Genomic DNA, 27,775 nt, shown 5'->3' on the forward strand with positions numbered 1-27,775 from the left:
TTTGTTGCAGCAAGCAGGGGCTACTCTTCGTTGTGGTGCGTGGGCTTCTCATTGTGGTAGCTTCTCTTGTTGTGAAGTGTGGGCTCTAGGCACGCGGGCTTCAGTAGTTGTGGCACGCAGGCTCAGTAGTTGTGGCTTGTGGGCTCTAGAGTGCAGGCTCAGTAGTTGTGGCACACGGGCTTAGTTGCTCCGCGACATGTGAGCTCTTCTGGGACCAGGGATCGAACCTGTGTCCCCTGCATTGGCAGGTGGATTCTTAACCACTGCGCCTCCAGGGAAAGTCCATCTATTTTAAATATAGAGGTTGTATGTGTTGAAAGAACTTTTCCTTGAGTTTCCAAAATCCATTTCTTCCATGATAACCCACATAAAGCATGGCTAGTGAGGTATACAGGAGCAAAACACTGTTAGGTGGATGTGCTGTAGGAATAATTGCATAACCAAAATTCTTTTCACTTTTACAGAAATAACAGGGTAAATCTGAGCTTCCTCTTGTTGAGGAGGCATAATTTGGCGGAATCAAAATAAACCCATAGAAATGTCTTTGTAAAAGTCCCAGCAGCAATGATATGTCTCCTTTGTTGCCATAATCTGACGCCACAGTTCTGTACAATCAGCACAGCTCCTAGAGGAAGAAGGCTTTGTGTATGTCTGCAAACCTCAATATAAGATTATATATCAAGCATCATGTCGTACTGTTGTTTCTTCTTCTGCCTGCCACATTTTTTGATAAAAACGACATACAGTGTCAAAACCACTACCCAACAGCATATATAGATGGATGATGAAATAGTTAGAACTTTCTTTTTGGATTCTGAGAATAACTTTTTAGATTCCTCATAAATGGTGAAAATCAAGCCACCCAGAAGGATTACAGACCAAACCAATACTGGAATGAGTCCCATGAAGTTAACAACAATGGTTTTCCTTCCAGATGTGCCCCATCAGGTTTGTTTATGGTTAAAATTGCAAACATCTTAACAGGAAGTAAACTTGACATGTATAACACTGAGTAGGAGGACATGAAGAGCATGACAATATTTCCTCTAAAGCAGGTAGCAGAGATGATTTTATGAGAGCTACTAACTTGATGGTTAACAAGAAGAGGAGAATGTTCCAAACGTTACCCTTGTAGAAGAACCGGATTACTGTGGCAATGAGAAAGAAAGGGAAGAACCCAGTGATGACTGCTTCATAGGTCATCCACAAGTGATGTTTATGAAACCACATGGCATTGTACAGCCACTCTCGGAAGTAGGACTTGCTCCAACGGGTCTGCTGGTTTAACCATCTGAGATATTCTATAGGTGTTTCAGTAAGGCACTTGGATCGAACTGTGTATTTTGTTGCATAGCCCAGACTCAGCACTCGGTTCGTTAGATGCCTGTCATCTCCAAAACTACACTGGCTGCCCATAAATTCTTGATTGTACCAGTCTTCCACAAATTCATGCAATAAGGAGTTTCTGTACATTCCCAGAGGTCCACTAATGCACTGGACACGTCCAAAATAAGACTGACAGGCCCTTTCTATGTTAAAAGCCGTTCAGTACCTCACACTGCTGAGGAAAGAGATCCAGGAATCATACTTGTTTAAAATCTGCAAGAAAAATAAAAGTAACTAAAAATAATTAAATAAAGGTAAAACTCAGCTAAAAATTCCAAAAAAATCTGCACCATCTTGAGGTCATTACCTAGTGTTTTGTTATTTTATTTGCCCATTTTGGCTTTCTTCCTATTTTTGACATGGTCATAGTTTATTTTCTCTGATCCTGTAGTACTGGATTGTTTGATAAGTGGAGTGCATATATTGGGACTCATTGATAATAAATATTTTTTTCTACTTCATCATCCTCTGTAATTTTTTGCTATGATTTTTGTTCCTGTTCTTGTTGTTATGTTATAATATTGAGGGGTTTTTTAGGCTTAATTCTCAGCTCCTAAGTTCTCTGCCACTCTTTCTTACCATCTAATATTTGAAAATTTTTAAGTCCTATTCTCTCCCACTCTGGTTAATTTCCAACTCATGCAATTCTGCTAATTTTCCTTCTCCTTCCTCCCTACTTTTTTGCAATGCCAATGATAAAATGGTTTGCTCTGGCTTCTACCCAAAACTTGAATCCTGAAATAAGGCTCTATACAAAGGCTGTTGAAAATTATCAGTTTTTTCTTGGCAATATTTCATAATTATCTCCTCTGTCTCAACTTTGTTCAGTTTTCATCTGAATTTTGCATGCTTCTTTTTTATCACCAGGCTATTTCTGTGTCCATCTAGTGCGTTTTCTTCCCCTTCAGTATTACCATGCATATAAATATGGGTTATACAGCAATGCAATGCAATTTAAAACTTTAAATTTAAAGTTATATTTCCATATGCTTCTCATCTTTTGCTAAAAGCTAATTGCACTTTTGCAAAGGAGTCATTTTAAACCTCACATATTTTCACATATTTGTTTTCCCATCCCATACATTTCAATATTAATATTGATAACGATTAATAACAATATTAATGTTTTTTCACTAATTGTTTCCGCATTGATAGCAAATAATAGGAAGTAAATAGTTGGAAAACCATAGGTTTTAAATACATAGGTATGAGATGTAGAATCCATTCCCTGCCATACTTCCATTTTTTAACCCTTGTATTAAATGAGTTCCAACATCATTTTATCAGAACATTAAGTTATGGCTCAAGAAGAGATGGTGGAAACCATACACACTTACATTATATTTCAGATGACTTACCAGCCACCACATATGTGAGTTATAACCCAGGATTAAGCAAAGAAATCATAAATTATTTTAATTTAAACAAGAGAAGACACAGTAAAGTGTGTTCGAGGCACATTCTAATGTGTCTCCAGCACCAAAACCAATATGTGGCACAGAGTTTGGTGTGTAGTAAATATATGTCCAAGGACTCAATGAGTGAGCGTGCTACTAAAAGTGACTCATGCAAAAAGTGAAGCCATATGTACCTGGACATCTCCCCGGACACCTCCAACGTTGGGGTCTTCTTCTGAAACTGTTACCATCTCCACAGTTGAGGCAGAGTCAAGCATAGTGTCTGAATCACAAACCTGCAAAGAAGAAGTAAGAAGTAAATTAAAGAAGAGAAGATGATGAGTGTACTCCATGTAGTCAAAAGTGGGCATATATATGATATCTTTCAATACTCTGGCATTAGCCTGGAAGGATAACTCCGTCACCCATCTCCCAAGACATTGCTAAGGGGGATAACCTTAACACTTCTGGGGAAATTGAAACTCAGTTACACAAGATCAGTGAGCAAAACACTTGGCTTAAAAAGATGACTCCTTTGATGAGGTCTTTTCTTGGACTTATTTGATTTTGATTGGTTTGGGTCTTGAGGACCATGGCTCTAAAGTGCTCTTCAGACATTGGGAATTATCCTGCTTATAATAGTCACCGTACTCTCCCTGGTGTGTTGTATTCTCTCAAAAGCTTTAAATACATGTTCACAGTCACTAAGTGCCAAGCAAATGTTCCTAAAAAATATCTCCTAATTTTTTTAAAGAACAGTTCCTTAAATTTTGATCACATTTCTGTTAAGGTGAGAGTCTGATCTAAATGTGGAAATTGTTAAAAAGAAACAACAGGCCCAAAATGGAGTCAGTTGTGCTTGGCCCCATGTCAGCAAACCAAGACTTAATATTGAACCTAATTATAATTTAAGCCACTGCAAGGAATGTGACTTTCAAGCAGTCAATATGGAATTACCTGGTCAGCACTAGTGAGGAAATCTGCCGGATAGAAGCCCCAGCTTCTCCCAAAAGAAGGTAACCTTGCCTGAAACAATCCACTTTTTGCTAGAAACTTCCTTTTTCCAGCCCTTTCTGCCAGAAAACAAAACAAAACAAAGCAAATTAAAAAAACCAAAACCCTTCCATTATGTACAGCTTCTCAGAGCTCCTATCTGCTAAGATGGGATGCTGCCTGACTCATGAATCATTAAATAAAGCCAATTATTGGACCTTCAAATTTACTCAGTTGAATTGTGTTTTGTTTTTTAATATTATTCTTTTCTGGGAATGTAGCAAGGCCATGGTAGATATAAATTGATCAGAGCTAACATGTAATGAACCAGTTTCACATCCCATCCAAACAATAAATGACATGGTTGGCAGATATGGGCGTATTATCTGTAATTCCCATTATTTTGCCAACAAGTCTGGCAGCCCTAGATGGAATTTAATCAAGACTTAGCCTAATTATTTATATCACAAGCAATTATTTTTACAGTTTTTTCACTACTTTATAAAAATAGTTTTATACACTACTTTATAAAAATAGTAGGGATTTGATATACCAGTTTTGAAAAAAAAAAACTAAGAAAATAATTTGTAGAAGCATAAACTCTCACAGTTGAAGGAGAATTTATACATATGTAGCACGACCTGCTCACATAATAAGTTAAGGAATCCCAGCATTTTAAAAACTGCGTCTGTGTCAGTTTTACTAATTGGTGTTTTTTTCTGAAAAGATTATATACTAATAAAAATGTTGGTGAAAACAGCAATTTAACTGCATTATTGGAACATATGACTTAAGAAGTATATAGGGTATCCGGTTATAAAAACTGAACTCATCACCTCTCTAGATTTAACTCATTATAGCAATTTTGGGTTAACTTCTGAATTTTTAATTTTATATTGCTTATTTAGAAGCATAATAAATATATTTTCTAAATAAAACCCGTTTATTGTTTTCTTGGCCTTCTATATTGGCCCAGCATGGTCTCACTTTTCTAGGGGAAACAATTTAGACAAAAACTAGGCATAAGGTTTTCATTGTAGAAAATAGGATTTTTCTAATACTTCAGTTTATACTCAAGGGTCCCAAGCCTCAGAAACCTAAGCAAATTCCTCCAATAGCAATATTTTGCTCTCTCATGCCTTGTCTGTCACTGTTTGGTATACGGCTATAAGCCTGGCAGGCCAGTAACTAGGGTAGTAGAAAGTGAAGGCATAATTTCAAAGCCACCTTTCCACCTCTCAGCATCCAGAGTTTATGGCCACACCCACCTCTATTGACTCAAGCTGGGAAAGGTAAAACCAGAAAGCTAAAATAAGACTAAAAACAACAGGAAGGGGGCAACCTAGAATTAATGTTCAAGTAACTCCGCCTGCTTGTAAGATAAGCAAGCCAAGGGAACTGCCTCTGTGAAATGACTAAACTTGAACCAAACTTCTGAGGTTCTGCATATCTAAATTGGCCCTGCCCCTCCCAGTTTCCAACAGCAAAGTGCCAGAAGTTCTCAGAGAGATTGTTCACATGGTGAGTTTAACTGTCAGAAGGGAAAGCTCTCAGAAATCTCCTGGGATGGGTTTGTTATAGTGGGATCAAAGAGTTTTCTAAAGAAGTTCAATTTCTGGATGTTCTTTGGTGATAGAATGCCAACTAGAAAACCACCGTCGATGACAGTCTGTGAAAGCATGTATATTCATGGATATAACAGTATTAATTTGTTTGTGTGTAAAGGGTATAACTCTAGCCCTTCTTAAATTCAGTCTAGTAAAAACAGGATTTCTAGCTGTCTCCTCACCAATTAATGAGAAGTGTGCGATTTCACGAATGTTGGCTGTTTAGCTCTGGGCTAGAAACTGTGGGAGAAATACACCAGTTCACAAGGAGCTTAACCTCACACTGGGAAAAACCACAGGACTGATTGGCACACAGGAAACAACTGGAGAACAAATCAAAATGTCTTTCTGTCCACGCTGAATGTATCACTGTAATTTGTTTAAACTACATGATCGCCAGTCGTAAGATTTCTCACTAGGAGATATGGAAATGAGGCAAAGTCACCAAATTTTGACTAAAATGAGTGGAAAATGTCAAGACAAGAAGACATTATTGGGAGGAACCAGCCACCTCAATCTTAACCACAGAATCATCGGCTAAATTGCTTAAGACCATGGCTCCCCGTCCTTCACTGTTCTAGCCAAGAGACAGTGCCGCCGCTTTCTCCGTATCTAAAACAGGAGTTGGCGAACTAAGGTCTACGGACGAGTCTGCCTTCCCACCAATTTCTGTATGGCCTGGGGGTTAAAAATAGCTTTTACCTTTTTAAATAGCTGAAAAAATATTGAAAAATAATTTTTTGTGATACATGGAAATTATATGAAATTCAAATTCCAGTGGCCATAAATAAAGTTTTATTGGAACCCAGTCATGCACATTCAGTTTCATATTATCTATGGCTGCTTTCACACTAAAACAGCAAAGTTGAATAGCTGCAACACAGACCATATAGCCCGCAAAGCTTAATGGTTTCTCTCAGGCCTTTTACAAGCAAGTATGCCAACCCTGAGCCTAAAAGAACTGGTTGGGGAGCCGGGGGTGGGTCTCTTTCATAAAAAAACAAAGAACAAACTAAAAGAGCAAGTTGAGATAAAGTATGTTCTAAGTCCCCATTTAACTCTACTAGAGGTTTTTACGATTGCCTCTATCTCCTATTCTTATAATAGGCCAAGATTTGACTATTATAACAAATCAAGAGGCTTACTACTTTTATGACCTTGAACAAACTGTTACCATCATCATGATACCAGAGTGATACACTGTATGTAAAAGTACCCGGTAAATTACAAAGGCTCACAGAAAAGTCATATATGCCATTAGTATAGGGTAATAATCTTTAATTGTTTATACTTGCTAAGTAAACCCACTTATTACCATGAACAGGTGACTCAGTAAAGAGAATCACCAAAAGGAACATGAGAATGGATTACATATCAAGAATATCTTATCACAATGAACAAGTTCAAATGTATCCAAAACACCTAGAGCAGTTAGATACATAAATTGCTATAAATGTGTTAAATAAGCTGTTAGACTGAAGCCCATTCCAATTTATCTCACTGATCTTAAAGTTAATCTACCTCACAACAATTTAAATCAAAATATCCTGTAGAAATATTGTTAGTTATTCTACCATATGTTTTTCAACTTCTAAGACCCAAGTCTAAAATGCTGAGTATCCATGTTTCACCTTTTTTTAAACATATTTCCTTTCAGACTGACTGGTGGATTCTCCACCTCTGCCTGCCCCGCACCACTTCAAAGGGCTCTGAGAGCTACACAGCAACAGGAAGCCTTAACTATTCTGGCTGCCTTCGATGAGGAAACAGGCTGAGGATTAATCAAGACTCATTCTGTTGCTACTGCTTTCACCCTTTGCCTGCTTGTAAGCCTCAATCCTTTCTTAATCTTGACTCTTCACCTTAACCTGAACCCAGCGAGACTATTTCTTTCTACCACATTTTGAAACTACTCTTGATTGTGACCCAACTACCTAGTTTCCCTGCCACCACTTAACCACAAAATAAATGGAAAGTCCTCCTTACTCTTCCTTCCCCTGGAACATTTCTCTAGTGAAAAGGGGTCAGCCAGAACAACAACAACAAAAATTCACATATAGTTATTTACCAGCAAACACAATATGGTTCCAGCCCCCTGAAGTCCTAAGAGTACCAGACCAAAGTAAGCACATTACTGAAAGGAAAAGAAAGCACTATGCAAAATCTTGGAATCAGACAGATCTGAGTCACAATCCACCATTGACCAGTTATATTCATTTGGACTAGCTTCTTAACCTTAGACTCCTCACCTCATCTTTCTAAGTCCCCATCTCTTAGGTGAAAAATATGGATAATTATATCCACATCATAGGTTTATTGTGATGGAGAATTAGGTAATGTATTTATAGCGCTTAAAAGGACTAGCTCATAGTAAATGCTCAATAAAAGGAAGGCATATATATATACTAAGAAGTGATAAATCAAAACCAGAGGCACAAACTAAGGACACTAATCCAATGAGGAAAGGAGTTCTTATCATCGCTGTAAATAAAATATGACACAGAGAGCAAAAACTAATGCCTGATCCAATGTCCAACAAACATAAACAAGTCAGTGTACCTGAAAAGGCAATGTAAGAATCCTTAGATTGGGCCATCTACTAAGGAAAGAATTATATTAGAGAAGAGTTTACAGCTGATTATGATTCATTTATAGCATGAATTATATCCTTGGAGTACAATGTATGAAAGTTCCTGTAGTAAAGGCTGGACCCATGGAAATTTACAAAAGCATTTGTTGCATCTTGAGTCAGCATCTCTTCATTGACTTTGACCCTGCTGAATGTGATACTACTTAAAATGAAACATAATCTTTGGTTTTGGAAGTACATAAATATATATGACACAGTTTTATCTGTTTAATATAGGCCCTAAGAACTGCATTGTTTGATGAAAAAGAGTACATATGACTGGTAATTTGTGTGGGACCATATGCATGCAGAAGATGGGGGAAACCAAAGAACTGGGACAAAAACTAACCTTCATGGGGCTTTCCTGGTGGTGCAGTGGTTGGGAGTCCGCCTGCCGATGCAGGGGACACGGGTTCGTGCCCCAGTCTGGGAAGATCCCACATGCTGCGGAGCGGCTGGGCCCGTGAGCCATGGCCGCTGAGCCTGCGTGTCCAGAGTCTGGACTCTGCAACAGGAGAGGAGCCCGCGGCCAGTGAGAGGCCCGCGTACCGCAAAAAAAAAAAAAAAACTTTCATGAAAATAGAATATTGCACACAGTTGACCAAAAGCTCAATCAAAATTCACAGCTTATGGTCATTAATTATATTAAACAGACTTCTAGGACTTTATCAATATTACATGATATTTTCATTAAAAAAAATCTTTTTCTATTTATTTGCATTCTGGATAAATGGAACTTACATGTAAGCATGCAGCTAAATTTACCAGCTTCAGATTAAGCAACAAATACATAATGGCGAATGATGGGAGTGGCAAATACAAAATCATAAAATCTAAGAATTTTAGAGCTAAAAAGCCCATTTGAAATTAATGAGTAAAATAATTTCAGAAAAAAAAAATGTCCTCACAGGAAAAAAAAAAGATAATCTTTCTTTTGGGAGAGAGATGGAGAATGGGGAGGACAATCCTCTCTTATAGTATTTGGTTTATGGTATAAGATCTCAAATCTAGCCAATGGAAAGCCTCTACTTCTGGACACCTATACAATTTGGCATTTCTTTATTACTCTTCTTGAAAGAGATTAGGAAGATATATTCCTTCTTTGGTAGGATGAATTACCCAAATTTTTATAAAATAATTCTGGTCTCTGCTCAACCTAGAATATCTTCAAAACATTGAATTTTTTAAAAAAGGAATCATTTGGTTATTCTCCTTTCCTTTTTAGGAAGGCTTAAATATAAGTGAAGTTTATAGAAGGTGTAAAGCAAAGGTGACAAGCCAGCTGGAAAAGTGAGAAACCAAATGTTGTCACCTCTAAGTCTTAAGCAATGAAACACCCTTATTCCAAATGTTTGGAATTCTTATTCTAAAAAAGGGAATCAGGAAATCCTATAATGGTGGCCTTTAAACACCAATCTAAACAACTAAGTTGAATCTAGATTCAGATTTTCCCTTTCCTAGTTCAATGTGCTCTTAATCTTATCCTATAAAATGAAGAATACAAAGAAACGTATTATATAACATTCTCAACATCGGCCCTCAGAATATTTAAGTTACTCTTAGACTTCCTATATAGAACAGGAACCAATCAAATATTATATACATTCAATTCTCATTATTCACAGTAGCTATGTTCTACCAAGTTTCTATGAACAATGAATTAGCAAATATCAAAATTTGCTTCCAGCAGAAATATAGGGTTAGAGTCCTCCAAGACTCTGATCACAATATTTTTGTCTAGTGATTAATGTCTAAACTTTTTTTATTTGTGCTTCTGTTTTAAAACACACACACACACACACACACACACACACACACACACACACACAATTCATTGACAGTGAACTCATGTCCAACTATAACTACACTATAACTCATGCCTGAGTAAAGCTCATCTAACAAACCTATTTTCTCCATAAAGCAATTATAGTCTTTGTGTGTTACGAACCCTGGATAGCACTTTGACGCTGCAGTTGGGGACCATTTTAAGCAAAAATGTGGTATTTGTTACCATAACAAATAACTAAAGATGTTATATGTTTACTATCTAAAAACTGAGACAAGAAAGCAAGCATAATCTTGTTTGACTTTAGCAGGGAACGTGCAAATTGGGCAAATCAAATCTTTTGCCACTCTGCACGTGTCTGCAAATGACTACAAAAGCACTGCAACTGTTGATTTTGGGGTAGCGAATACAATTTAGTGAGTAGGTTAATTTACAAATACAGAATTCATAAATAATAAGGGTCAACTCTACTATTATGAATGATTCAGTCTTACTTTTCTCCTGCTTAGTGAATCTTGGATACCTAGGATGCTACCTGATTAAGTTAATAATAAAGTTGTCTCCTATATACTTTCCTTTTAGAAAATATTCGTATTTACAATAAGTCCCCTACCTATGAACGAGTTCTTTTCCAAGAGCATGTTCGATAAGTCCAATTTGTTCGTTAAGTCCAACAAAGTTAGCCTAGGTACCCAACTAACACAATCGGCTATATAGTACTTTACTGTAGTAGGTTTATAATACTTTTCACACAAATAATACATAAAAAAACAAACAATCACAAAAAATAAAGAAAACATTTTTAATCTTACAATACATTACCTTGAAAAGTACAGCAGTAGCAGCTACATCACTGCTGCTTTTATGCTTGCTTCTGGACATCCTGGTCTTGAAATAAAGATACCGTTCTACTGTACTCTATACAGTACTGTACAGTAAAGTACACAAAAGCACAACCACTTGTAGAGGATGCATGCACATGACAAGGTATGCCAGACACATGAACTAACTTATGTGATTGGACATGCGAACACATGTTCGCATCTTTGAAAGTTTGCAACTCGAAGGTTCGTATTTAGGGGACTTACTGTATTAACACAGTTGTCTCCTATATACTTTCTTTTTAGAAAATGTTCATATTTACAGTATTGTATATTTTCCACGTGGGAAATCCCTAATGCACACTTCCTGAGATAATTTTTCTCTTTCATCACACAGACTGATAGCCATTTACATTGTAAAATCCACATTCAGTGACAGGAGATATGTTAAAGCAATTAAATAATCTAGATGTCACAGGATACTTAAAGTCTTCTGATATTGTAGATTTAAAAAATGATGCAAAAAGGCAAGTATAACATAATTTAAAATTTCTTCTTTTAAAGAGTTTTTTGGTGTGGGCCATTTTTAAAGTCTTTATTGAATTTGTTACAATATTGCTTCTGTTTTACTTTTTGGTTCTTTGGCCACAAGGTGTGTGGGATCTTAGGGATCACCAACCGGGGATTGAACCCACATCCCCTGCATTGGAAGGTAAAGTCTTAACCACTGGACTGCCAGGAAAGTCCCTCAAATTTTTTTTTAAAAAGAAGGGGACTGTTTTACCTTCCCGTTGTTGTTTCATCTATATTTTTATTTTTTCTAACATATCTGTTAGTTTTCTAATCTTATTTTATTTTTTACTCTTTGTTATTGTTCTACTCTTTTTTTTCTTCTTTTTTTTTTTTTTTTTTTTTTTGCCACCCTGTGCAGCTTGTGGGATCTTGGTTCATGAGCCAGGGGTCAGGCCTGAGCTTCTGCAGTGGGAGCTCTGAGTCCAAACAACTGGACTAACAGAGAACCTCAGACCCCAGGGAATATTCATCGGAGTGAGGTCTCCCAGAGGTCCTCATCTCAGCACCAAGACCCAGCTCTACCCAACAGCCTACAAACTCCAGTGCTGGAAGCTTCAGGCCAAACAACCAGTAAGACAGGAACGCAATCCCACCCATAAAGAAAAAAAAAAAAATGAAGCAACAAAAATAGTCACAGATGAAGGAGCAAGGTAAAAACCTATAAGACCAAATAAATGAAGAGGAAATAGTACCATGTGTAAAATAGGTAGTTAGTGGGAATCTGCTGTATAGCACAGGGAGTTCAGCTTAGTGCTCTGTGAAGACCTAGATGGGTGGGAGTCGGGTGGGAGAGGGAGGCCCAAGAGGGAGGGGATACAGGTATACATATAGCTGATTCACTTCATTGTACAGCAGAAACTAACACAGCATTGTAAAGCAATTATATATCAATTAAAAAATAAATTTAAAAGATTAAATTAAATTTTAAAAAAAGAAGGGAAAAAAGAGAGATATATGCTAGAAAGTATTATATTTGACAATCTATGTTTGAGTCAAGTATTTTCTGCAGATGATTTTAATTTTGCTCATTGTGATTTTCTACATTTTTAAAAAACACACTGCCCTAATCATGTGTTATTTTGGCAAATAAAAAAGCTAACATAAATACTAATTTGAAAAGATAAGAAAGACTTTTGCCCTACCTTGAGCCATATCTAGACAGAACAGAATCTGTCCTTCTTTGAAAAAAAAAAGTTTCTCCAGAAAATACTTTGATTCAAAATTAAGAAAATCTTCCTCATCCTCCTCTTTATTTCTCATTCTCCACGTCTTTGTTTTGTCATTTTGTTATTTTTCTTCTTCTGTTTTTCTATCTTCTCTGTCTCTGAAAGGAGCCACTAGCATCACGGATGAATTCTCTACCACATTGCATTTATCCTAGACTAAATCTTCCCTCAATATTCCAGGTCAGTATTAATTATTTGAGGGGCTATAAAACTGAGACAGTAGTCAGTAGAGAAGACTAGAAATGACAGCTGAGAAAGATAGAGGAAGAGGTGATAACTGATAAAGATTGGTCTGGAATAGACCAGAGGATGCCTACCCAGAGAGCCCAGGAGAGTAGATGGAAGGTTACCCTTGAGATAGGAAGGGTACCTTTGAAACTGTAAGCAGGAGAGAGTAAAGAAGATCTTGACAACCTTCAGAACACATATTTTTGATATTCTCTTTCATAGGAGGCAAGATCATAGGTAGTTAAGCAGGGAGGAGTTTGGGTAAGGCCTTGGCCAAGTGGTGAAAATATGAAATAAGAGACATGAGAACAATAAGCAAAACATTTACTCAAGGTCAAATCAAATGAAAAGAGTGCTGACTAGTGCTGAGGATCCAGCTGCAACTGGAAACCAATCATTTTGGCCATCTCTCTGCACAGTTAAACAGTGTTCTCTAGCCAGGTTAGCAAGTATGAGCAGATGGTCCATTTCTTCCCCTACCCCCATTCTCTCTTGTGTATTAGCACCTGAACTTTGCTTCCTTCCATCCCGAACCAACTTGAACTCCACATTCAATCACTTGTAATGCTCAGGAGTCAATAACCTCAACTCCTCCCCCTTTGTCTTTCTGTGGCTCCTGCTCTGCAACTCTTGGACCTTGGGTCAGTCAGAATGGGAGATGAGAGTATATTTTTTATTCAATATTTATTGAAGTATAGTTGATTTACAATGTTGTGTTAATTTCAGGTGTACAGCAAAGTAAATCTGTTATACATATATTTAAATTTTAGAAATTTCCACTGCTATAGGGCAAGGATGGTTAAGTATCTGGGGATTTCATGAGGGATGACTGAATGGAATTTACTGGTCTCAGAATGCCAAAAGATGTTTTACCTGGTTTAGATGGTTGGAATGGGCTGAGAGTCTACAAAGGATTCAGGGCCCAGTTAACAGCTGCTGCTAGGGTCAGTCTATCTGGAGGCTTCACCCTGAAGGAAGGAAATTTCTCAAGCCTGGTTAGGTCTGTAGCAGGAAGGCTATTCTAACATTTCATACTTTATATTATTTTTTTCCTGGACAGGTACAATGTCAAGTTGTCAAGAATACAAGCAAAATTCAAAACAAAAAAGATGGGAGATGTAGATTTGGGAAGAGCAGGTTTAAAAAAAAAAAAAAAGGAAACCCCACACGATGACTTCTTGATTAGAAATAACAAATGTAATGACGGTTTTAACCAGAATTAAAGGGAAAATATCAAAATAGATGTTCTCTCCTTTTAGGTTTCATTCTTCAAATCCTCTGCAAGTTTCCAAGTCATCCCTTCCTTTAAATATTTCATTTTACTTTCTCATCTGGGCCTGAAGTTGCAAAAGGCAAATATGTAAAAATGTCCTGAGTTAATTACAACTACCTAAATTGTGATAGTTCTAGAAATTAGAAGAACTTGGGAGTGAAACTCTATCAACTCCCTAGAAGAGTGATTAATATGCAGATGACGTCAACTTAAGAAATGTTTCAAAACTCTTCAGAGATTAACTGAATTCACTGTGTGGTGGGCATTGACATGTACTATATTTTGAAGTAAGGACTAGATGATCATATAAGAAAATAACAATAGTATTGTCAGCAAACTTTTTAATAATATTAACAATACCATTATTAACAACTTTTGTTAAGCCTCTTTGGATACATGATTTGAAATAATTATCTCAAACCCTTTATGAGATTAGTTTCTTGTATCCAGATAACCGAGGTTTGGGAGGTGGTCTTGCTCAAGGTCAACCACCTACTAAAAACTGTGACTAGAATCTCAGTCAATTGACATTAAAGCCAGAGTCCATTTTTATCCCATTACACAAAGAGGTCCACTGGGCATCACTTCATGCCCATAAAGACCCCTAAAAAATATGATGCGTCCTCTGAAAACTAGAATTTTACTTTCAACAGAAGGCTAAGAGTGTCCAGTGGATTTTGTAAGCCAGAGACATTTCTCCCTTCTTGATATTATTATGACCAAAATCTAGTAAAGCATCTGCAGAAAATTACAACTAGAAAACTCACAGGAGAGATTGGTTGAAGATGGCGGAGTAGAAGGATGTGTGCTCACTCCCTCTTGCAAGAGCACCAGAATCACAACTAACTGCTGAACAATCATCGAAAGGAAGACACTGGAACTCAACAAAAAAGATACCCCACATCCAAAGACAAAGGAGAAGCTGCAGTGAGATGGTAGGAAGGGTGCAATCACAGTAAAGTCAAATCCCATAACTGCTGGGTGGGTGACCCACAAACTGGAGAACACTTATACCATAGAAGTCCACCCACTGGAGTGAAGGTTCTGAGGCTGACATCAGGCTTCCCAACCTGGGAGTCTGGCAACAGGAGGAGGAATTCCCAGAGAATAAGACTTTGAGGGCTAGCGGGATTTGACTTCAGGACTTTGACAGGACTGGGGGAAACAGAGACTCCACCCTTGGAGGGCACACACAAAGTAGTGTGTGCATCAGGACCCAGGGGGAAGGAGCAGTGACCACATAGGAGACTGAACCAGACCTATCTGCTAGTGTTGGATGGTCTCCTGCAGATGCAGGGGGTGGCTGTGGCTCACTGAGGGGAAGGACACTGGCAGCAGAAGTTCTGGGAAGTACTCCTTGGCATGAGCCCTCCCAGAGTCTGCCATTAGCCCCACCAAAGGGCCAGTAGACTCCAGTGCTGGTTTGCTCCAGGCCACAAAAAATAGGGAGGGAACTCAGCTCCACCCATCAGCAGAAAAGCAGATTAAAGTTTTACTGAGCTCTGCCCACCAGAGCAACACCCAGCTCTAACCTCCATGAGTCCCTCCCGTCAGGAAATGTGCACAAGCCTCTTAGATAGCCTCATCTCCCAGAGGGCAAACAGCAGAAGCAAGAAGAACTACAATCCTGCAGCCTGTGAAACGAAAACCACATTCACAGAAAGATAGACAAAGTGAAAAGGCAGAAGACTATCTACCAGATGAAGGAACAAATAAAACCCCAGAAAACCAACTAAATGAAGTGGAGATAGACAACCTTCCAGAAAAAGAATTCAGAATAATGATAGTGAAGATGATCCAGAACCTCGGAAAAAGAATGGAGGCAAAGATCAAGAAGATGCAAGAAATGTTTAACAAAGACTTAGAAGAATTAAAGAACAAACACCTACAAGAATTAAAGAACAAACAAACAGAGATGAACAATACAATAAGTGAAATGAAAAATGCACTAGAAGGAAGCAGAATATCTGAGGCAGAGGAACGGATAAGTGACCTGGAAGACAGAATGGTGGAATTCACTGCTCTGGAACAGAATAAAGAAAAAAGAATGAAAGGAAATGAAGACACTAAGAGACCACTGGGACAACATTAAATGCACCAACATTTGTATTATGGGGGTCCCAGAAGGAGAAGAGAGAGAGAAAGGACCTGAGAAAATATTTGAAGATATTATAGTTGAAAACTTCCCTAACATGGGAAAGGAAATAGCTGCCACCCAAGTCCAAAAAGTGCAGAGAGTCCCAGGCAGGATAAACCCAAAGCGAAACACGCCGAGACACATAGTAATCAAATTGACAAAAATTAAAGACAGAAAAATTATTAAAAGCAACAAGGGGAAAATGACAAATAACATACAAGGGAATTCCCATAAGGTTAACTGCTGATTTCTCAGCAGAATCTCTACAAGCCAGAGGGAGTGGCATGATATATTTAAAGTGATGAAAGGGAAGAACGTACAACCAAGATCACTCTACCCAGCAAGGATCTCATTCAGGTTCAACGGAGAAATCAAAAGCTTTCCAGACAAACAAAAGCTAAAAGAATTCAGCACCACCAAACCAGCTCTACAACAAATGCTAAAGGAACTTCTCTAAGTGGGAAACACAAGAAACGATAAGGACCTACAAAAACAAACCCAAAACAATTAAGAAAATGGTAATAGTAACATACATATCGATAATCACCATAAATGTGAATGGATTAAATGCCCCAACCAAAAGACAGAGGCTCGCTGGATGGATACAAAAACAAGACCCATATACATGCTGTCTACAGAGACCCACTTTAGACCTAGAGATACATACAGACTGAAAGTGAGGGGATGGGAAAAGATATTCCATTCAAATGGAAATCAAAAGAAAGCTGGAGTAGCAATTCTCATATCAGACAGAATAGACTTTAAAATAAAGAATGTTGTAAGAGACAAGGAAGGACACTACATATTGATCAAGGGGTCAATCCAAGAAAAAGATATAACAATTATAAATATTTATACACCCAACATAGGAGCACCTCAATACATAAGGCAAATGCTAACAGCTATAAAAGAGGAAATCGACAGTAATACAATAATAGTAGGGGACTTTAACAACTCACTTACACCAATGGACAGATCATCTACACAAATGGACAGATCATCCAGAGAGAAAATTAATAAGGAAATACAAGCTTTAAATGACACAGTAGACCTGATAGATTTGATTGACATTTATAGGACATTCCATCCGAAAACAGCAGACTACACTTTCTTCTCAAGTGCGCATGGAACAGTCTTCAGGATACATCACATCTTGGGTCACAAATCAAGTCTCGATAAATTTAAGAAAATTGAAATCATATCAAGCATCTTTTCTGACCACAACGCTATGAGGTTAGAAATCAGTTACAGGGAAAAAAACGTAAAAAACACAAACACATGGAGGCTAAAGAATATGTTACTAAATAACCAAGAGATTTGATCAGAAGAAATCAAAGAAGAAATAAAAAAAATACCTAGAGACAAATGATGATGAAAACATGACAATCCAAAACCTATGGGATGCAGCAAAAGAAGGTCCAAGAGGGAAGTTTATAGCAATACAAGCCTACCTACCTCAAGAGAAAAGAAAAATCTCAAATAAACAATCTAACCTTACACCTAAAGGAACTAGAGAAAGAAGAAAAAACAAAACCCAAAGTTAGTAGAAGGAAAGAAATCATAAAGATCAGAGCAGAAATAAATGAAATAGAAAGAAAGAAAACAATAGCAAAGAACAATAAAACTAAAAGTTGGTTCTTTGAGAAAATAAACAAAATTGATAAACCTTTAGCCAGACTAATCAAGAAAAATGGGGAGAGGACTCAAATCAATAAAATTAGAAATGAAAAAGAAGTTACAATGGACACCACAGATATACAAAACTTCATAAGAGACTACTACAAGCAACTCTATGCCAATAAAATGGACAACCTGGAAGAAATGGACACATTCTTAGAAAGATATAACCTTCCAACACTGAACCAGGAAGAAACAGAAAATATGAACAGACCAATCACAAGCACTGAAATTGAAGCTGTGATTAAAAACCTTCCAACAAACAAAAGTCCAGGACCAGATGGCTTCACAGGTGAATTCTATCAAACATTTAGAGAAGAGCTAACACTCATCCTTCTCAAACTCTTCCAGAAAATTGCAGAGGAAAGAACACTCCCAAACTCATTCTCTGAGGCCACCATCATCCTGATACCAAAACCAGACAAAGACCCTTCAAAAAAAGAAAATTACAGACCAATATCACTGATGAATATAGATGAAAAATCCTCAACAAAATACTAGCAAACAGAATCCAACAGCACATTAAAAGGATCATACATCATGATCAAGTGAGATTTATCCCAGGGATGCAAGGATTCGTCAATATATGCAAATCAATCTATGTGATACACCATATTAACAAACGGAAGGATAAAAAACGTATGATAGCCTCAATAGATATAGAAAAAGCGTTTGACAAAATTCAACACCCATTTATGATTAAAACTCTCTATAAAGTGGGCATAGAGGGATCTTACCTCAACATAATAAAGGCCATATATGACAACCCTACAGCAAGCATCAGTCTCAATGGTGAAAAACTGAAAGCACTTCCTCTAAGATCATGAGGAAGACAAGGATGTCCACTCTTGCCACTATTATTCAACCAAGTTTTGGAAGTCCTAGCCTCGGCAATCAGAGAAGAAAAAGAAATAAAAGTAATACAGATTGGAAAAGGAGAAGTAAAATTGTCACTGTTTGCAGGCGAAGTGATACTATACATAGAAAATCCTAAAGATGCCACCAGAAAACTACTAGAGCTAATCAAAGAATTTGGTAAAATTTCAGGATACAAAATTAACGCACAGAAATCTCTTGCATTCCTATACACTAACAACAAAAGATCAGAAAGAGAAATTAAGGACACGCTCCCATTTACCACTGCAACTAAAAGAATAAAATACCTAGGAATAAACTACCTAAGAAGACAAAAGACCTGTAAGCAGAAAACTATAAGACACTGATGAAAGAAATCAAAGATGACACAAACAGATGGGGAGATATACCATGTTCTTGGATTGAAAGAATAAATATTGTGAAAATGACTATACTACCCAAAGCAATCTACAGATTCAGTGCAATCCCTATCAAATTACCAATGGCATTTTTTACAGAACTAGAACAAAAAATCTTAAAATTTGTGTGGAGACAAAAAAGACCCTGAATAGCCAAAGCAACCTTGAGGGAAAAAAATGGAGCTGGAGGAATCAGGCTCCCAGACTTCAGACTATACTACAAAGCTACAGTAATCAAGACAATATGGTAGTGGCACAAAAACAGAAATATAGATCAATGGAACAGGATAGAAAGCCCAGAGATAAACCCACACACCTATGGTCAACTAATCCATGATAAAGGAGGCAAGGATATACAATGGGGAAAAGACAGTCTCTTCAATAAGTGGTGCTGGGAAAACTGGACAGCTACATGTACAAGAATGATATTAGAGCACTCCAAAACACCATGCACAAAAATAAACTCAAAATGGATTAAAGACCAAAATGTAAGGCCAGACTCTATAAAACTCTTAGAGGAAAACAGAGGAAGAACACTCTATGACATAAATCACAGCAAGATCCTTTTTGACCCACTTCCTAGAGAAATGGAAATAAGAACAAAAATAAACAAATGGGACTTATGAAACTTAAAAGCTCTTGCACAGTAAAGGAAACCATAAACAAGACAAAAAGACAACCCCCAGAGTGGGAGAAAATATTTGCAACCAATCAATGGACAAAGGATTAATCTCCAAAATATATAAACAGCTCATGCAGCTCAATATTAAAAAAATCAAACAACCCAATCAAAAAATGGGCAGAAGGCCTAAATGGATATTTCTCCAAAGAAGACATACAGATGGCCTCTTGGCACATGAAAATATGCTCTACATCACTAATTATTAGAGAAATGCAAATCAAAACTACAATGAGGTATCACCTCACACTGGTTAGAATGGGCATCATCAGAAAATCTACAAACAACAAATGCTGGAGAGGGTGTGTAGAAAAAGGAACTCTCTTGCACTGTTGGTGGGAATGTAAATTGATACAGCCACTATGGAGAAGAGTATGGAGGTTCCTTAAAAAACTAAAAATCGAACTACCATATGACCCAGCAATCCCACTACGGGGCATATACCCGGAGAAAACCATAATTCAAAAAGACACATGCACCCCAATGTTCATTGCAGCACTATTTACAATAGCCAGGACATGGAAGCAACCTAAATGCCCATCGACAGACAAATGGATAAAGAAGATGTGGTACATATATACAATGGAATATTACTAGGCTATAAAAAGGAGCAAAATTGGGTCATTTGTAGAGATGTGGGTGGACCTAGAGACTGTCATACCTAGTATAGTAAGTCAGAAAGGGAAAAACAAATGTCGTATATTAACGCATATATGTGGAATCTAGAAAAATTGTACAAGAGGGAAGAGATATGGGAACATATGTATATGTATAACTGATTCACTTTTTTATAAAGCAGAAGCTAACACACCATTGTAAAGCAATTATACTCCAATAAAGATGTTAAAAAAAAAGAAAAGAAAAATGGTACAGATGAACTGATTTGCAAGGCAGAAATAGAGACACAGATGTAGAGAACAAATGTATGGAAACCAAGGGGGGAAAGCAGGGAGGGGGTGGTGGAATGAATTGGGAGATTGGGATTGACATATATACAGTAATATGTATAAAATAGATGACTAGTAAGAACCTGCTATGTAAAAAAATTAAATTTAATTAAATTTTTAAAAAAAAAGGAAGAAAACTCACAGGAGCCCTACTAACATTCTAAAAAAGAAAACCTCAATGACAGCTAGGAGAGGAGAAACCCAAGAGTGTGCAGGCAGGGAATTAATGAGAGACACAGCCTGTCTGATTTTCATGCAAGCAAACGACATCACAAATGTTTTCAAAGTTCAAGTTGCAGTGAATGAGGTAATGCTGTTTGGAAAGTGAAATAAACATGACTTAGGTTTTGCTCTGGAAAGTTGATCTCCCCCACCCTTTTTCATTTTCCTATTCTTTTTCTCTGTGTCTAAATTTTGAATTCCTTATCCTGTTAAATCAAAATTGTCTTCTCAGGCTTCCCTGGTGGCGCAGCGGTTGAGAGTCCACCTGCCAATGCAGGGGATACAGGTTCGTGCCCCGGTCCGCGAAGATCCCACATGCCGCAGAGTGGCTAGGCCCGTGGGCCATGGCCGCTGAGCCTGCGCGTCCAGAGCCTGTGCTCCGCAACGGGAGAGGCCACAACAGTGAGAGGCCCACGTACCGCAAAAAAAAAAAAAAAATTTTGTTTTCTCCATTCTCATTTTGCCTAGTCTCTGTGAAACACTTCCTTGGGCCTGCAGATTTTCTCAAGACACTTCTGCTGGGACAGACACTATTTTTTGGCAACGCTGGTGATTTTAAGATTGTGGAAAATAATAATGTTGGCACATCCAACGTGGAAGAAAAGGTAAGATAGAGGGAGAGAAGGAAGGACGAGTCTCCTGTTCAAAATAATCTTGATTTCCAACCAATAACACTGTACAAGTTAAGCATTTTCATTGTCTTAACCATTTCATAAGATTTTTTTTCTCTCTTTTGGAATGTGCTTTCAACAGTCATGCTGTTTTCAGATGAACTGAAAGGAGTACTGTGTCATAGGACAAGTCATAGCATATGACTGGAGAGATACAAAAGATGCTTTATTTAAACGTATGTTTGTCCTGGAAGATGTGGAAACCTATGTGTACGTAATCCACACTTCGTCCCAGTGCTCTGAAAGCCATGTACGTGACTTCTCTTTTTCCACCCCATTTTTGCATGATGCAAAAATGTCTGTTGGACAAGACCAACTGTGTGACAAGTTGTGAGCTTTCTTTATGTGACCCATCTGTCTCACCAGGACCTTTCACGTGAAAGTTGTTTTTCCAGATATAAGTGGCTGATTTGTCCCTGCCCATGACTTCGCTGAAGATGTCCATCATGTAAAGGTCATCTTCCAAGTTTCCATCTGTGACCATGACAACTTTAATTCCAGGGTAGGTTAGCCTTTTCACAGATCGCAAACATTTCCATAAGTAGTCTGGATCTTCTTGATACGCAGCAATGCAAAGAGCAACAGTTTTGTTCAAGTTAACGGGGATATTTCAGTATTTCTTCATTTTTCAGTGCTCCAAAAAGGCAAACAGGTTTTGAATAAGGAAGTGTAAAGCTAAAAAGGCACCATATGGTCCGAAAGATAAATAGTAATCATCTGTATGGATAAATTGGTAGCCAACAATATAAGGAACTAACATTACAGTGAGGAGAGAGGCTCCAAAGAGCGTGGTTCCAGATATTCTCAGGAAACTTAGAAACTTCTCACAATGCATCTATAAAATAATCACATGATGCACTTGGTTAGCCACGCTTGTCCCATGCTTGTTATATACATAGCATCACAGGGAGAGCATTGGACTAGAAGCATTCCAGGTGTTCTAACCCTGAGTTTCTTTCCTTTTTTAAAAAAAAAACCTTTTTATTTTATATTGGAGTATAGCCAATGTTGTGATAGTTTCAGGCACACAGCAAAGTGACTCAGCCATACATATACATGTATCCATTCTCCCCCAGACTCTCCTCCCATCCAGGCTGCCACATAACATTAAGCAGAGTTCCCTGTGCTATACAGTAGGTCCTTGTTGGTTATCAATTTTAAATATGGCAGTGTGTACATGTCGATCCCAAACTCTTTAATTATCCCTTCCACCCACCCTTCCCCCCTCATAACCATAAGTTTGTTCTCTAAGCCTGTGAGTCTGTTTCTGTTTTGTAAATAAGTTCATTTCTTTTTAGATTCTGCGTGTAAGGGATATCATACGATATTTCTCTTTGTCTGACTTACTTCACTCAGTATGACAATCTCTAGATGCATCTATGCTGCTGTAAATGGCATTATTTCTTTCTTTTAAAAGACTGAGTAAATTCCATTTTATATATACACCTCATCTTCTTTATCCATTCCTCTGTCGATGGACATTTATAACCCTGAGTTTCTCACCTTAGTAGCTGTGGGACTTTCTGCACCTCAATTTGCTTATCTGCAAAACAGGTATAAGGATGCCCTTTCAGCACGCCTCAGAGGACTCTTTCAAACATCAGATGAGTTGATGGTGCAACATACCACTGAAAATCATAATATGTTAAACAAATATACGGATGCAGTGTTTTTAGTGTATTAGATTATCTTTCTAAGGATGCACTCTATGTATGGGGTCATAGATAAGTGTATAACCTGAACTTCCTAACAAGCAAGACACTTTCTTCCTGTACCATGGTGTTCCCTCACCCCCAATACTGACCAGTGAAAAATCCACAGGTTTTGCTGAATTTCCCATGTGTAATTCCATCTCACCTCTTATTCAAATCCCTCAGCTCACACTTTTTCCATGCACCTAGCTGAGGTTGAAGATCAGAATAACTGGATTCTAGGACTAGCTCTTCCATCAACTACCTGTATAACCTTAAGCCAGTCACTTTATCTCTCTGGGCCTCAGTTTTGTTTTGTTTTTTTTTTATTTTAATTTGTTAAATGAGGGAGTTTAGCCTTGATTATTCCCAAAGGCTCTGTTGACATTAAAAATACTTTATGCCTAGATATCCTGCACAGACTTCTATCAAACCCCTGCGATTCTGAATTGCGTTTCTTTGTTTGATGGCTGTATCCCCCATCCACCATCACTGACACCAGCTGGTTAGATTCTGGGGATCAGGAAACTTACTGGAACAGTAAGCACACAATGAATGTTAGTAGAAATAAATCATAAATGAAAGAAGAAATAGCACCATGCTTAATTCCAACAGGTGAGTTTCCCATCTTCTTAAAAGATTTAACACATTAGACCTGAAGCAATTTCAGTTCTTAATAATAGCCAGTTTTGTGCTCCTCCCTTCAGATTGTATGAATAAGGTTTTGAACAACTACTGTATAGAAGGATCGTATTTTCTTTTTTAATTTATTTTTTATTAAAGTATAGTTGAATTACAATGTTGTCTTAATTACTGCTGTACAGCAAAGTGACTCAGTTATACATATATATACATTCTTTTTCATATTATTTTCCATTATGGTTTATCACAGTATATTGAATATAGTTCCCTGTGCTATACAGTAGGACCTTGTTGTTTATCCATTCTATATATACCAGTTTGCATCTGCTAATCCCAAACTCCCGCCCTACCTTCTCCCACCACCCCCGCCTTGGCAACCACCAGTCTATTCTCTATGTCCCTGATTTTGTTTCTGTTTCCTAGATAAGTTCATTTGTGTCATATTTCAATTCCAGGTATAAGTGATATCATATGGTGTCTTTCTCTTTCTGACTTACTTCACTTAGTATGATAATCTCTAGTTGCATACATGTTGCTGCAAATGGCATTATTTCGTTCTTTTTTATGGCTGAGTAGCATTCCATTGTGTATATGTACCACATAGAAGGATCATATTTTCTGTATTTCCCAAAGCATCTCCAATGCTGAGTATAGAAGAGGTGCCTGGTAGGTCTTTTTGATTTTGTCGTTCTTTTTGGTTTCCTGGGCCCAATTCTAATGAGTATAGCAGAGGGGGTTTTTCCACACATCTAACAAACAGTTCTCAGGACACCACCTTGGTGTCCTACAATTTAACTCAATTCTGACACTGTCTTCCCAGAGATAGTATCTGATTCCATAGGTTAAGTATTCAGTCCTACAAGACTTCCCTCCTAGCACTTCAGATGCCCATCCAAATCTCAGGTTGTTACCTGTACTTTTGAGCAACAGGCTATAAATCTGAGGTCTCCAAGACCCTCTTTTGTGTATGCGATGAATTTGCTAGATTGGCTTACATAACCAAACAAAAACAAACCAAACAAACCCTTTTACTCACTACATTACTGGTTTATTATAAAATAACTCAGTAACGACCACACGGAATAAATGCATAACGCAAGGTGTGGGGAAAGTGCACAGACCTTCCGTGTCCTCTCCGAGCACACCACTCTCCCCAAATCTCCACATGTTCAACAACCCAGAAGCTCTCTGAACCTTCTTGTTTGAGTTTTTAATGGAGGCTTCATTACATAGGCAAGATGGATTACTTCATTGGCCATTGGCCATTATATTCAATCTCCAGCCCCTCTTCCCTCCCTAGAGGTCTGGGCATGAGAGTGTATATTCCAATCTGTAATCACATGATTGGCTCCACTGGCAACCAGCCCCCATCCTTAGGTGCTTTCCAAAAGTCTCCTTATGAACATAACAAAGACACCTCCAATGTTCTTATCACTTAGGAAATTCCAAGGGTTTTAGGAACTCTGTACCAGAAATGTGACAAAAGCCAAATATATATTACCTATTATAAATCACAGTATTCCCATTTTTTTCTCCCACTGAAGGTTATTTTCTTCCTCTTCAAAGAATGAACTTTTATGAGGAACATAATTGGTATAAATGCAGTGTCCCCATCTTCAATCATTCACACCAACTTCAGGGTTTTGTCATTTTTACATAGAATTAATATTTTCCTTTAGTTCAACTAGTTTTTGAAAGCTAAGTACATTTATTTTCAATGGTACCTTAGGCTAAACAATTGTTTCTGCAAACTCTCTTGCTGGATATGCTTCATATTTATATTTTCCTGGTCCACATTAAGACTTCAAATTGAATGTGGACATAACACTTACTAACATCTTTGTTGTTACTAGTTGTGTGGCCACATCACATCTATTAAAAAGAAACAATATGCCCCAAATGGAGTCATCTGTGCTAAGCCCTTTGTCAGCAAACTGAGACTGAATAACTAACCTAATTGCAGTTTCAACCTCTCCCAGAAATGTGACTAGTCAGTCTGGAGTTACCTGGTCAGCACTAATGATGTAATCTGTGATAGATATCCTCCTTACCCCAAAGGAAAGTGACCTTGCTTTAAACAATCCATTCTTTGCTACAGACATTCTCTTCCCACCTCCTTCTGCCCATAAATGCCTTAGATTTTGTATAGCTCCTGGAATCTCTTTTCTACTTGTTAAGTAGGATGCTGCCTGATTAATGAATCGTTGAATAAAGCCAATTAAATCTTCAAATGTGCTCAGTTTTTGTTTTTTAATAACACATCACTCAGCTCCAAGAGGCATTATTTCACATTGTATTCCTTATAGTAACTATAGTGTGGAAAAAACTCTTCCTTTCTTCCTTTCTAGGTTTTTGGTTGGTTAAACAATTAAAATGACATGAGACAGATTAACAAGAGAAAAACAAAATTAATTATGTTCTTCCAGGAGTCCGCAAAAGATCTGAAGACTCAAGAGGTATCCAGGTAATTGAGGCTTATATAAGATCCTGAGCTAACGAAGAGGTAGGACTCTGAGTCAATAAAGGGGAGGAAGGCCATTTACAAGAAAGCATAGGAGATGTTTGGATCGTAGGTCCTAGAGAAGATGGGGTAGAAAATCTACATCACGAAAGCACAGAGAAAGTATCTAAGTTTTATCCAAGGAACTTTGGGGTATATTTGGTATTGTCAGAAGTATAGAGTAATTATTTTTTGAAATTTTCCTTCTTTTTCTTAAGTGTAGGACAATCATACTTCCAAGGTCCTGATTTTGACAACATCTGCAAATCTCTGCAGGAAATAGGAAACAACTGAAGTGTACTTTCAAGTTGCTCTCAGAGTTAGGCTTTTGTTTCTCTAAAGATTCAAGTTTCAAATAAATCTTTCTAACTCCTATCTAAAGTTGGTAGAATTTTCTGAAAGTGGAGGTAAAAGGGCTTTATAATTTAGATCTGCTGCTGTCCAGGGGACATGAATTATCTGCAGTGGGGGGTCCAGGATACATCTGCAAAGGACATTGTGTAGGAAAGCCTGGAGCTAACAGAGCCTGATTAAAGAGACCTGGAAAGTAGGAGTAGTTGTAAGGGGAAGCAAAATGAACCCTATCACCCATTTTGGGTGATTCTGATAAATTTACTTTCTGGATGTTTTTGTATTTACATGAATAACCTGTACCTGGAGATCAGGCTGGAGGGCTCTCTGAAAATATTTTTAAAGAAAAGGAAATCAAAACAGGCTGCTGGGTATTTAAGAGATTTTTCTGGGGAGGTTGGAGAAGTTTTGGATTCTAAGGGAATTTGCTGAGGTAATGGGGCTGGATTTTAAGTAAGGGGGTTGTTCAGATCAGGGACCCAGAGATCCAAAAGATCTTCTGGAGGGTCAGGAGCAGGGAGTGGGAGAGAAGGGGAATTTACATTACATGTGGACTTTAAGTTTTGTTCTTAGTATAATTCTTGTTTTTTTAATCTTGTTAAGGAAGTCCGTAACCATTATACTCCTTTGCATACAGTTTTCAACATGGTCTTTCCATAAGTACCAATAAAACAATTGTTTAGGGTGAGAGATCTCTCTATTTTTTTTCTTTTAAATATAGTCAATTCAAAGGATTGAATTGACCAGCTGGATCTACTAATCTCAATAGCTACTCAAACCAATAAGCCTTTTTATGGCTTAACCATGGGTGCAACAGGCATCCCAGAGGAGAATACAAAAGATACAGTCCTCACAAGATCCAAAAAGTTTACTCCCAGAGTTAATTTAAGAAAACAAAGACCTTCATTGTCATAGGCAGTAAGAAGGGTGTAGTGAAAACAGTCTCTTCTGTTTCCCATGAGAATGTGAGACACCTCCAGTCACAGATCTGCTAACCTGTCACACGAGGCAGGCACTGCTAGAATGGGATTTTCTAGCACTAACAAAGACAATGAAGGTTGACAT

General features: G+C 37.7%; 1 pseudogene; it reads right to left on the bottom strand.

Annotated features, from left to right (window-relative positions):
* Positions 1-671: 671 nt before the first annotated feature.
* Positions 672-22,361, bottom strand: LOC132440372 (hyaluronan synthase 2-like; annotated as a pseudogene).
* Positions 22,362-27,775: the final 5,414 nt, after the last annotated feature.

Source organism: Delphinus delphis, chromosome 17 (assembly GCF_949987515.2).
Source record: "Delphinus delphis chromosome 17, mDelDel1.2, whole genome shotgun sequence".
In the NCBI taxonomy this organism is placed as follows: domain Eukaryota; kingdom Metazoa; phylum Chordata; class Mammalia; order Artiodactyla; family Delphinidae; genus Delphinus; species Delphinus delphis.